Genomic DNA, 13,999 nt, shown 5'->3' with positions numbered 1-13,999 from the left:
GGAACAAAACAGGCAAAAACACCTGCTCTCATGAATTCTAAATTTTGGTGGAAAAGACGGAAAATATACAATAAAAAACATATGTGAGAAGCTCCTAAGTACTATTGGATAAAAAAAAAAATAGAGGAAGGGCAATGTGGCTTGACTTTGTCAGGAGTGGAAGTGTTTGAAATTATTTCAAGTAATTAAGTATAGGCCTCACTATGAGGTGTGACATATGAGTGTGTGAGCAAAGGCTTGATAAGGTAGACAGTGAGCATGTGGGGAAAAGGATTCATGTCAAAGGGAACAACCAGTGCAAAATGTGTAGATTCAAAGAACATCTAGGAGGCCAGATGTCTGAAATAAGTGTGGAGGAGAGAAGAAGATATGAAATAAAGTTGGGGTGTCTGTGTGGCTTAGTCGGTTAAGTGTCGGGCTCTTGATTTCGGCTCAGGTCATGATCTCATGGTTTGTGTGTTTGGGCACTGTGTTAGGCTCCACACTGACAGTGCTGAGCCTGCTTGGGATTCTCTCTCCCCCTCCCCTGTTTGTGCTCACTCTCTCTGTCTCCAAATAAATGAATAATTGTTCAAAAAAATGAAATAAAGTTAAACAAGGTGAAGAGACCAGTGAATTGTCAGGAGAAAATATTTGCAACACTTAGAACAATAAAAATATTGATATTCATAAAAAGAGCTCTAACCCCTAAGTAAGAAAGTAGCAAGTATCCCAGAAAAATATTGGACAGTGCTTATGAATAAATATATCACTGAAGAAGCAAACTGGCTAATAAAAATACTTAATTTCTCTGGTGGTGAGAGTGATTAGAGAAATAATCAAATAAAAATTGTTAAATGTTCTGTGTTTAGAGCACTCTCCTAAGCACTTAATTAACCATATTCTTGTCATAACTATTAAAATGATTTCCTCATTTTAGAGATAAGGACATTGCCACACAGAAAAGTACTAAGTAGTTTGGTAATTACTGTAAACAAAGTTTACACAGCTTGACAGTGATAGATATTAGGTGTTCTGACTCAAGGATCCACTGTCTAAACAAACAGTTAATTTTTACTCATCAACGGAATGGAAACACTAAGTAGAATGGTTTCATCTCCTATTGGTAAAATGTGGGGAAATATGAAACTTCATCATAATCAGTTTCAAAATAAATCATGTATAACTTAAGTTGAACAATGTAAATGTGAGTTGGACCCCATATAATGAATCCTAATGCCACCTTTATGATACTCAGGTTAGAGTCACCCAGCTTAACAGTGGTGGAGTTTGGGGATGAATCCAAATAGTTGAGTCACAGGTCCCTTTCTATTAAACACTATATGCCTATCCCAGTATTGCCTATTCCAGTATTGCTGGGAATATAGATTGTCAGTAGTGTTTTGGAAATTTGGCAGCAATTATCAATTTTGGGAGCACTTACCAAAATTTAATACATGCATAATTTTGTCAGAAATTCTACTTCTAGGAAAATTTTTAATAGATATATTTGCATAGATGAGACTAAAAATATTCATTACCGTGTTTTATTTTTATAAAAAATGGACAGCAACTAGGTGTCTAGCAACAAGGGAATAGTTCAGTAAGCTGTGATTAATCAGCAAGATATAGTACCACAGTGCTGAAAGAAAAAAAGAAATAAAATTGTATGTTCTGTATGGGAGAGTGGAATATGATTATGTTTTAAAGTTTCATAACAATATGTTATACTATAATATTGTTTAGGTGAAAATAATCTTTAGATGTGCTAAATTGATAAAATGAATAGAAACTAAAGGAAGAAATACTTAAATTTATAAGCATGTCATACGCACAGACATATATGGTTTATATATTCTTTATTTGCATATATATGAAAAAAGGGATAAATAAAAGGCATAAAATACATAATTATAAACATATCTGGTATTATATAAATTATAAACAGATTACTGAGGTATTAAAATACCACATATTGCACTCTACTAAAGTATAAAATTCTGTTTTTAGTATATGGACAGGATTATGCAGCCAGCACTACAACCTAATTTTAGGACATTATTGTCTTACCCCAAAGAAATACTGTACCCATTAGCAGTCATCTCCATAATCCTCTTCCCTGTACAATACTCCCATCTAGTCCAAGGCAACTACTGATCTTTTTGCTTCTACAGATTTATTTATTCTGGATATGTCCTATAAACAGAATAATATAATTAGTAGCTATTAGTGACTGTCTTCTTTCAGCATAATTTTAGGGTTCATCCATGTTGTGGGCTAATTAAGTTCTACCTTTGTTTTGTGAATTGTGTTAAACTTAGAGATATACAACTATTTATTTACCCATTCATCAATTCATGGTTGGCTACACTTCCGTGGGCATGTGGGTTATCTTTGGCTATTATAAGTAAAGCTGCTATGAACATTTGTATATAAGTTTTTGTGTGGACTAGTGATTAATTTTTCTTGGTTATACATCCCAGGATGGAACTGCTTGGTCATACAGTATCTGTAATAATTTTGAGCACTGTCAAACTGTTTCCCAAAGTGGCGACATTATCTAACATTTCAATTAGCAAATGTGCAATGTGTTATTTCGCTGTATTTCTATCAACCTTTTTTTTTTTAAATAAAATTTTAAGTGTAGTCACGTTACTTGATGTGAAAATGAATCCCTTTGAGGTTTTGATTATCATTACCCTAACCAGTAACATTATTGAGCATTGTTTTTTGTGTTTGTTGACTTTGGCATGTTTGGGGAAATGCCTATTTAGATTCTGGGACCAGTTTTAAATTTCAGTGTGATTTATCAGGTACATGTCAGATACATGATTTGTGAATACTTTCTTCAATTCTGTGGACTGCTTTTTCACTTTTTTGAAAGTATGGTTTGCAGCATAAATGGTTCTAAATTTCTTACAGTCCCAGTTGTCCTTGGTGTGCTAAGAAACCATCGCTTAATGTAAGGTTAAAAATACTGACTCCTATGTTTTCCTCTAACCGTTATATATTTTAAACTATTACATTTAAATCTATAAACCATTTAAAGTTAATTTTTACATATTACGTAAGCCAGGGATTCGGCTTTACTCGTCGGTATGTGGCTATCCAGTTGTCCCTGCACAATTTGTGAAAACTATTTTTCCCCATTCAATTGTCTTGGCACTTTTGTCTAAAATCAATTAGCTACTAATCTGTAAGTCTATCTTTATGCCAGTACCAGATTATTTTTGTTATTGTAGATTTGTAGTAAGTTTTAAAATTGGGGAAATTTGAGTCCTTCAACTTAGTTCTCCTTTTTTGAGAATATTCTGGCTATTCTTTGTCCTTTACATTTCCATTTGAGTTTTAGGATAAACTTGTCAATGTCTACAAGAAGCCAGCTGGGATTTGATAGCAACTGCATTGAATCTATAGATCAATTTGAACACTATTTCCATCTTAAAATATTGAGTCTTTTTAAAAAAAAATGTTGATGGCAGAGAGAGACGGAGACAGAGGATCTGAAGCCGGCTTTACCCTGACAGCAGAGAGCCCAAACCAGGGCTCAAACTCATGGGAACCAAAGTCAAGAACCATGAGGTCATGACCTGAGCCAAAGTTGGACACTTAACCAACTGAGCCACCCAGACATCCCAAAATACTGCGTCTTCTGACACATGTGCGTGAAATGCCTTTTAATTACCTTAGATCTTTAATTCTTTTTAACAATATTTATAGTTTTCAATATACACATATTATGCTTGTTTTATGAATATATACCTAAGTATTTTGTTATTCTTGATCTATTACAAATAGAATTGTTTTCTTAATTTCATTTTTGGAATGTTCATTACTAGTGTTTATAAACATAATTGATGTTTGCCTACTGACCTCACATCCTACAACTCTGATGCACTTGTTTATTAGCACTAGTGTGTGTGTGTGTGTGTGTGTGTGTGTGTGTGTATGTGTGTATTACTCAGAATTTTCTATTTATATATCATATAATCTGCAAATACTTATGTCTTCCTCTCCAATCTGGATGCTTTATGTTTATTTTTCTTGCCCAACTACCCTGATTAGAAACCCCTCTCCCCCACTACAATGTTAAATAGAAATGACAAAGATTAATGTCCTTATCTTTTTCATGATTTGGGGAGAAAGTATTCAAGATTTCATCACTATGTTTTATGGTAGTTGTAGGGTTTTGTTTTTAGAAGTCTTCTTAAAGTCTGAGGCTTTTATTCTTTGTTGAGTTTTTTTTAATCATGAAAGGATATTGGATTTTTATCAAATAAGTTTTCTACATTTGCTGAGATACAAAGTTTTTGTTCCACATTCATTTGATGTGGTGTGATTATTAATTGATTCTTTGTGTTAAACTGACCATACATGTGTGGGATAAATTCTACTTGGTCTTGATGTATCATCCTTTTTATATGTTGTTTTGCTGATTCTTTAATTCTTTTTTAAAAAATTAATGTTTATTTTTGAGAGACAGCACGGCTGTGCAAGTGGGTAGGGGCAGAGAAAGAGGGGGTTAGAGGATCTGAAGTGGGCTCTGTGCTGGCAGCAGAGAGCCCCATGCAAGGCTTGAACTCATGAACCATGAGATCATGACTTGAGCCAAAGTCAGGTGCTTAACCCACTGAGCCACACAGGCGCCCCTCATTTTAATTCTGTAAGCATAGTTTCCTTTTGTCCTTTGAACATGTTTATGTTCAAAGTTAGTTCCTTTTGCCTTTTCCCTGTATGAGTCATGCATACATTATTTGCATTTCTCTCAACTTTTACTGAAAGCTGCACTTTGTATTTCAGCAACTGTGTCTTGATATGCATTCTCTACAGGAGGGAAGGTCATTGTTATTTTATTGGTCATATTTTAAATTTGTTTAATGATAAATTCTGTGAAGTGTATTTACCTTGCAGTGTACAGCCTCTGATGTCCCTGCTCAAACTTTTTTCTTTTTGGCTTTAATACTTTGGTTCAGCTACTTAAAGATCAGCATAAGCTATTTATTGGTCACAGATTACGCTTAGGAGCCCTTAAGCAGTAAGATTTTTACCCTGTACTCTTGGGTATGCATGTAGTTTGTAGGTTACTACCACTGTTCAATGTGTTTACACTTTACATACATATTCAGCCTGGAACTGTGAACTTGATGGTTACCCCTCTAATCGGCCTTAGAGAGTAAAGCATTGGTCATGCATACTCATCCACACTGCCAGTAGTGGGTCTGATTTATTTTTAAACGATGTGTTCTAGGAGTCACACTTGGGTCAGAGAAGCTTATTTGTCAGCCAGGATCTGGTTAGAAGTTGAATTTAAGACCTTTGTGCCAATGGGCTATGTTCCCTGTGTTGATGGGTCTGTGTGTGGCTTGGAGGTTATTTTCGTGTCTGGCTGTGATTGATTCCAAATGGATACAACCTAGTGCATGTGCATAGATTTCCTGAACTCCAGGGTTGATTGTGATTCCATGGGTACTTCTCTTGAATGCCTAATGGTAGAAGGAGGGCAGATGGTGAGCCCTGTGTTCTTGGCTGCACCAGTCTTCACTGGAGTTAGGTCATGCTGGGCTGGATGCGGGGAGAATCGGAGTGCATCATGATTCACATACTACAGGCTCTCAGTGTTCTTACTGAGAGTGAGTAGTTGTTGCTTGTCAATGTTTCTTCATTTGCTATGTGCGCTTAGGACAATTTCTCATGGACTTTAAATGACTGCTTATATTTCAAAAATGAAATTTTCATTTTGCTGGAAAGTGTCTTCAGCACTCCTTACATTGCCATTTCAGAAGTCCTGCCCACTATGTAAGTGTTTGCATATGCAGGTCATACATAGAAAAACCTTTATAATGTATATGCACCCATATACATTTACGAATGAGTAGGAAAAGACCTGGCAGCATCAGCACACTAATGTTAGCAGACTGGAAAATTGGGTATGGCTGGCTGAGTGCAGATTAAATCTCTACTTAATCAGTTATTCCTATCAATACACTTCTGTCACTCTCCTGCTTTATACACCATATTATGTTCCTGCCAATCAAAATCCTAAATACCTAAATGTTGGCATTATAGGTTCTTCATAGTCTGTCTCTAAGTTGTTTGCCTGATGTGCCCCTTACTCTATCATCCTGCTAAAATCTTACTATTCAAGTCTCCTCTGAAATCCTGCCTTCCCCATGAATCATTTCCTGATTATGCCTCTATACTACACATTCGTTTTCATGTCACCACGTGGGGTATATGATTCAGTTAATATGGCTTTCCTGTTGTATTCTGAGTGCCTCAAGAGCCAAGAATATGTCTCATTCGTTTGTTTCCTATCACTTTACACAAAAACTGTCACATAGTAGGAACTTAGCAGAAATCATTTTTTAATGAATATTTTCCATGATAATATATAATAGGTGGCAGCAGGAACCTCCTGTTTAAGCCTGTAGCTATGAGCATTAAACATTAAGTGTAAATAGGAATATGTGCTCCATGAGGTACTCAGTGAAAATACATCAATTTGCACTCTTTGACTTACAGGACCCAAAGTATATGCAACTGAGGGTGTGAAAGGAACGATCTGAAATTTTGGCTCCCAGGAAAGGAAGCGCTAAGAAGACTAATGTTTTCTGAGGGTCTGCTCTGCTCCAACTAGCAGCCTAAGCACTTTGCATTAATTAATATCCTTTTTAAAAAGTAATAATAATCTTGAGATTTAGGTATTGTTCGGTTTACAGAAAGAGAATTTGAGGCATAGAGCTATTAAAAGACTTGCCTGGTGTCACAAAATTGATGGTTGGAAGAACAAGGACTTGAACCTCGGCCTGATTCAAAGCTTGGCATTCTGAATTTTAATTTCAGTTCTTGTAATAAAACTGTTTTGAATTAATTATCGCATAACTGGAAGTACTCTTTAACTTCTGTTTTCCCTGCTTGGGGGCATCTTAAAAATCAGTGGCATGTTGGACTGACTGCATCTTTCTGTCTCATCTGATCCTGTCACACATGCATAGACACCGTCAGGGATGTGACTTATAACACCTAATGGCTGTAAGTAAGACTAGCAAGCTTGTTTGGCATTTCCTGCAGAAACAGCCTTTCAGATGTCTCCTTGGTGGGAGACAGAGGGCATTGCCAAATAGCTAATAGGTAAACCTATCTTTGGGGACCGGTGCTGGATAATGTTCTCAAAACAGAAACCGTTTATCCATAGTTGCATATGAAGTGCTGCATGTTATCTCTGTGAATTTTCCCCTTCCCTCCTCTCACAATAACAGATAGTGGCGCCTATTTGGATAATACCTCAACCAGCACTTTAATCATACTGGATACTATGAAAAAGCAGTGTTATTCAGGTGGCAAAGTATATATAAACACATTATAAAGATTCCCTGTGTAATTGGAAATTATTTGTTTTGTTTCAGCAAATAACTGGAATTCAGTGTAATAGGCTAGTGGTTTTAACTAACGTGGTTTGGTTCTTAAGCAGGTATCACATGAGCAATACATCACCATGCTTTGCAATGACAAATTTTTAGAGCTGAGATTGTTCTATAAATGATCTTCTTCAGAGAACTTATATAACACAGTTTTATAGACATTTGGCTACTTGGGAAAGAGCTGAGTGGTCATTTTGACTCACTGGGTTCTTTCTAAGACTCCTCAAGAGAAATCCTTTTAATATATGGTTTTCTGTCATCCTCATGGTCAATAAATCATGACACACCACTGCAGGCAACAGATTTTTTTTTTTTTATAGTATGTGCCTTGGAACCAGACAAACCTCCATGAAAATCCTATCTCCACCTGTTACCAACACCATGGCCTTACACAAGTTAATGCCCTCTAGACTTTAGTGTTTTCATTTATAAAATGGGACTAGTAACATCTAGCTTCGTGGTTTGTTGTAGTGATTAAGTGAAATGATTAAGTAAAATGGTTAATAAATCGTTATAGTGCTATCAAAAGCACAGTGTTGAGAAGCTTTGAGAAACAAGTGTCAGGCTCATTATAGGAGAGAATTCTGGTGGGTTGGGCTATTTCCATGGCCATGAGATTCAGGATGGCATCCCAGTTTACAATCTCCCATTTCCCATCTGCAAATATTATTCTGTTGTTGTCTTTGGTTTTCTCCAACCCCAGGTTAGAGACAACAATTTCAACAGGATGATTCTTTCCACAGAGCCTGGATGCTAAAAATTGTAAGCTTACAATAAAAGGAAATTACATTTGATGCAAGCAAGAGATTGCTGATAATTGAATCTCTTGGCTCATGGGAATAAGATCCCAAGAGAGGTTTGGAATTATTTAGGAGTTTTAAGAGTAAACTAATAAATATTGATCTATATCTCTAGAGTCTAAGAGAAATTAGTCTGGTATAAAATGGAATAGAGCATTGAGTCTAAATTAAAACAGGTTTTTTTTTTTCTCCCGGGCATTTAAGTTATATCTTTATTTCACACTAGCTGGCATTTCAGTAACTTATTTTTATCATTGCTGTAGTTACAATTATTAATTCAGGGGGTTAGTCAGCAAGTCAGAAATGATAAGTCTTGGGCACTGAGGATCAGCTAAAGGGAAGAGAGACGAGGAGGAGGAAGTAGAGAAAGGTTAAGAGAAACAGGAAAAAGAAAGGCAAGAATGGAGGGATGGAGGGAGACAGGAGAAGAGGAAAGAAAGAAGAAAGGAGGAAGAAAAACTTTACAAGTTTTTATTTAGGTAATGATTTCAAAATCATTACAGGTATTAGAAATATTTTAGATCAGAAAGGCAACTGTCAGTGCACATATTTTGTTTCTTACAATTTAATGGGCATACACACCTCCTAGATTTGGTATTACAATGCAGATTCTGAGTTGATGGGTCAGATTTGGGACAGACTATGTATTTCTAACAAGTTCCAAGGTGATGCTGATGGTCTGCTCCTAGAACCACACTTGGAGTGGCATGGTATCTATCACCAATGAAGTGTTTATTCCCAGAGAGTGTAGTTTCTCCTGAAGACTGGTGCATATACTTAGAGCAGCAGTTCTGCAATATAGCTGCACATTAGAAGCTTCTAGGGAGCCTAAAAAAAATTATTGATGTCTGTGTCTCATTCTTCCTCTGACCACCCCTCCCCCCACCAGAGATTTCAATGTAATTGATGTGGGGTATGATCTGGGCGTCAGGAGTTTCAAAAGGTCCCAGGTTTGTTAAGTTTCCACTGCTGCTGTGACAAGTTACTATAAGCTTAGTGGCTTAAGAAACATAAATTTACAAATTCATTTTCTTGCAGTTCTGTCAGTTATAAATCTGACTGGGATCTTACTGGGTTAAGATGCATTCCTTACTGGAACCTCTAGGGGAAATCTTTTTCTTTGCTATTTCCAGTTTCTAGAGGTTGCATGCTTTTCTTGCTAATAGTTCACTTTAAAGCCAGTATCTCAGGCTAGGTCTTTCTTAATGCAGGCTTCCCTCTGGGTCTCTCTTCACAGCACTCTTCTCCTCCTAAGGGATCTTGTGATTACACTGGGTCCATTCAGATATTCCAGGATAATCTCCCTATTTTAAGATTAGCTAATTACCAATCTGAATTCGATCTGCAACTTTAATTTCTTTTTGCCATGTAAACTATTATATTCACAGATGCCAGGGGTTAGGGCAAGGATATCTTTGGGGGTCATTATTCAGCCTACCATATGATGGGATTCTAATGTACAGCCAGGGATAGAAATCAAAATAGAACATCGTCACTCAAATTGGACCAGAAGGAAATAAAAATGTTCTAGAGGCATTAGGAGGGAGGCAGACTTAATCTTTTACATTTGTCATATATTCCTCATTTTAATAGCATATGTGTATTTCCTCTTGCCTGAGGAAATAAAATCTCTTTAATATGGTCTCACTTGATTCCTGTTAGATATACAGGATATAAACTGATCTGAGGGGAAAAAAGTCATAAGTAAGGAAAATGGGAGGTGATGGGAGAATCTTCAAATACCAATTTGGTATTTGTGAATTATTCACACACCATGGATTGAACCTTTCCATTTTATTGTTTGAGTTTATGATCTTCACCCTTTTCTATGCCCCTGGCCACTGCTTTGTCTCAGATGTCTGATAAATCTCCTAAATGCCAACATGCTGGGCAGAGAAGACCACACTGTGACACCTAAGCTTTAAAGTGACAATTCAAAGGTAAAGATGATAATAAAAGAGTAATGAATTAGCTTATTATTAATGTGGACCCTATTATAATGCAAATATGGGTGTTCTGAGTAGTCTTACCCTTTAAAATTCAAAATAGCATGGTTTGACAGTTAAACATGATAAGAGAAATAAATAACTACATTATAATGAAAGTAATCAACTTCCAAAATCTGCATATTTACATGCAAAATGAGTGAATAAAAATCTAGAGTGGGGAAAAAAGGAAAGATATTTTAAAATTCCAAATATAAAGGGCCATTTTATAGATGTGCTCTAACATATAAAAGGAGTTGCCCAAAAATGGATTCAAGAAGTATATTTTGGAGAAAGGAAGCATACAGTTATCTGAAATAAGGTGAAGAAGGGGTATGGTGAGGAGTACAAAAAGGAGATAGAATGCATTGGGAGTTATTTGATTTAATTAACTGAGCTGACCTAGCAGGATGCCAAGCCAAGCGCCATCTCAACTGTCAGGGATAAGTCATATTGTACCCATGTGTATTGTAGTCATGTAGCATACATTATAATGTAGTTATTCCTCTCTCTAATCACATTAGCTGTCATACTATCCTATTCTGAATTTTGAAAAATAAGATTATTCAGAACAACTATATTTGCATCATAATAGGATCTACATTACATTTCTGAGTGTAATTTCACTGTGTGAAATCATTAAAACATTTTGTATGGTTCGCTCCAAGTGTGTGTTCCCAGACCAGCCACATTAGCATCAGTTGGGAACTTGTTAGAAATTGCAAGATCTACTGAATCAACTTTAGGGGTAGGGCCCCAAAATCTGTGTTTTAATATGTCTTCCAGGTGATTTTGGTACATGTTCAACTTTGACAACTGCTATTAAATGAACACAAGAGCAGCTTTGTAGAACAATTTGCTTATTTGTTATTAACACTGTTGGTTGTAGTTGGTACTGGTCATGGAGGTGGTGGGTACAATGTTATGAAAAGGCTATATCTAGGGCGAATCTCCTTGGATTTTGGACATCACTATATTTACGTGAAGTTTATTTTTTCTCTAGATGTTTTAGAGGATTCAGAGCTTTTTCTCCATATTCTCTTAATGACTTACTTTTTGGAATCTTGGAAAATTAAAATCTCATATGGTTCTGGGGCTAGAGGGCATCACTCCATTCCAACATCAGAGAGATAACTCATATAAAGACATTAATATTTCCTCAAAATTTGTGAAGTTTTCTTCGTTCTGATTCTGCAGTTTTGATAAGAAAAAATATTTTGATCTAGCCTAGATTCATTGGAAATTCATTTTCCTTGCTAATAGAAGTTACATATATTTAAATTTTTATTTATCAGTTTAGTTGATAAGTACTTTAATTATCCAGCTGTTACAGCCACAATTGGCTTCTTACATTATTAAAGATTAGTTTTGAAGCACCTGTCTATGTCTTCAAAAGTCTAAACATGTAGAAGAAAATATTTCTTTTTCTTTTATTCTACTTTAATACTGCTTTAAGGAATTAATCAGAGGTAACTTTTCCTTTTTTATGAAGCTTTCTACAAATTGTATTGACATTTCTGCCACAGATGTATGTAGTAACTTTGAAGATTTAGTGTAGGTTAAGTTCTGGATTTCTAAAACTACATAATTGGAGGCTCAGCTTGTATAAGTGTGCACACGGAAACAGTTTCAGAGATAATTCCCTTTATCCCAGCAGGAACAAACCATGCCAGGGAGAAGTTTAACTGAATAAACAAGTTAACCAGAAAGTTCTGTTGATCATATAGTACATAGTCCAACCATAGGTTAAAAGAAGTTTTGTAGTGCTTTCTCTCTAGACATGAAGTTGGAAAGAATTTTGAGAGTTTTAGTATTTAGTTCACCTAATTCTTACAGACTAGACTGATACCATCCCATTAGGATATTGCTCAAAATTCATTATAATGGTATAAATTTTCAATGATTATAAATCATTCCTTTTCAAAGTACATTCCTCAGGACACTAATTTTCCATTTGTGTATGTTTATGTGTGGAGGTGGGGTGCAGAGGGGTGAGGGAGCTCAGAGGTCAAATAAATTTGGTTAGTGCACTATACAACAGATCCTTCTCAGAGATACATAACACAAATTAACATATTAAAGATTTATTAAATTTTGAAATTTGTTTAATAGAAGTGTCCAGTACTTTTTTTGAATTTGAGTGCTCTAATTTTAAAAGTAACCCATATAAACACATCTTTTTAATTAAAAAAAATAATGTTTATCTTTGAGAGAGAGAGAGAGAGAGAGAGAATGTAAACAGGAGAGGGACAGAGACAGAGGCAGACAGAATCCCAAGCAAGCTCCAGGTTCTGAGCTGTCAACACAGAGCCCAACGCAGGGCTCAAACTCACAAACCATGAGATCATGACCTGAGCTGAAGTGGGATACTTAACCGACTGAGCCACCCAGGCGTCCCTAAACACATCTTTTGTAAAAGTGATTTTAAGTAATGTCTACACTCAGTGAGGGGCTCGAACTCACAACCCTGAAATTAGGAGTCTCATGCTCTACCGACTGAGCTAGCCAGGCACCCCAACACTTCTTTTACTATGTCTTCTAAAATGTTTTCCATTATAGTTGGAGGTTTCTTTACACATATGAATAGAAAGGTCATTCCAAGTTCCAGTCTGAAGACTAATTAGATGAGATTATTAAGCAGATTAAGTCTTTTACTTTTCTTCTCTATAAAATATTACAAAAATATTTTGATATGTCCTGCTCATACCAAAAATCAACTCTTCCCCATTCTATATAGATTTCTATTTCTCAGATATAGCACACTATGTCCTTCAGTATGGATTACAGAATCATGTTTTTCTCTAAATAGTAGAAACATATATGAGAGATTGTATGTCGATAATTTTTGAGCCATTATGCTTACAAAGTAACACTTATAAACTGGGAACCATAATAAGGCCATGTCAAAGACAATGAGAATTTAGCAAACAACATTTATTAAGCATCTCCTATATTCCAGGAACCACACTGGCTCTTGGGGATATAGTGATTCTTGATCTTATGGGGCTTCTGGTAGAGCTCTTATTTAATAAAGCTATGTTTCATAGAGTTGACTAACTCATAATTTCCTTTATTTAATCTAATTTTAACAACATAAATAATAACTCTATTGGTTACATACTTTTATGACAGAACCTATTTGGTAATTCCCATAATAATTTCATGAATAAGTATTCCTATTCTATATTACAGTTATGGAACCAAAGCCATAAGAATTTAAGACCTAGATAAGAGTGGAGACAGATTTTAAATTCAGATTGTTCTTGTTTGGAAGAGTTTTTCTGTACTACACCATATTGTTCATATTGACAGAGACTGTTTAAGTCTCAGGAAAAAAATTATTATTTTCGATGCAAACTATGAAATCTGTTACTCTAAAAATAGAGATCTAGAAGTTAGAAAGTCATAATTTGTGTTTTGACTCTATTTGAAACTTGCTCTATGACCCAAGTTAGATTATTTATTTTATTATTAGTTTATTTTATTTATCTTTGTCCTGCTTTTCAAAAGTATATTATGGAAGTTAAATATAAACATAGAAAAAGGTGCAAATTATGTGTTAAATCTTGACGCATTTTCAGAATGTGAACACATCTATATAAAGAACACCTAGATCATCACAAGCAGCTTAAAAGTCACCCTAAGGATAATGCTCTCTTAATTTCTAACAGCATAAACTTTTTATATAAGTAGAAGCATACAATATGCAGTCTACCTAATCTGGCATATTTCACTCAACCTTACACTTGTGAGATATTTCCATAATTTTGCCATGAAATGAGGTTCACCTTTCCTGTTATGGTATAATCTTTAA

This window comes from Herpailurus yagouaroundi, unplaced genomic scaffold, assembly GCF_014898765.1.
Source record: "Herpailurus yagouaroundi ecotype Mexico unplaced genomic scaffold, PumYag 29, whole genome shotgun sequence".
NCBI lineage: Eukaryota > Metazoa > Chordata > Mammalia > Carnivora > Felidae > Herpailurus > Herpailurus yagouaroundi.
Note: the sequence above shows the minus strand (reverse complement) of the source record.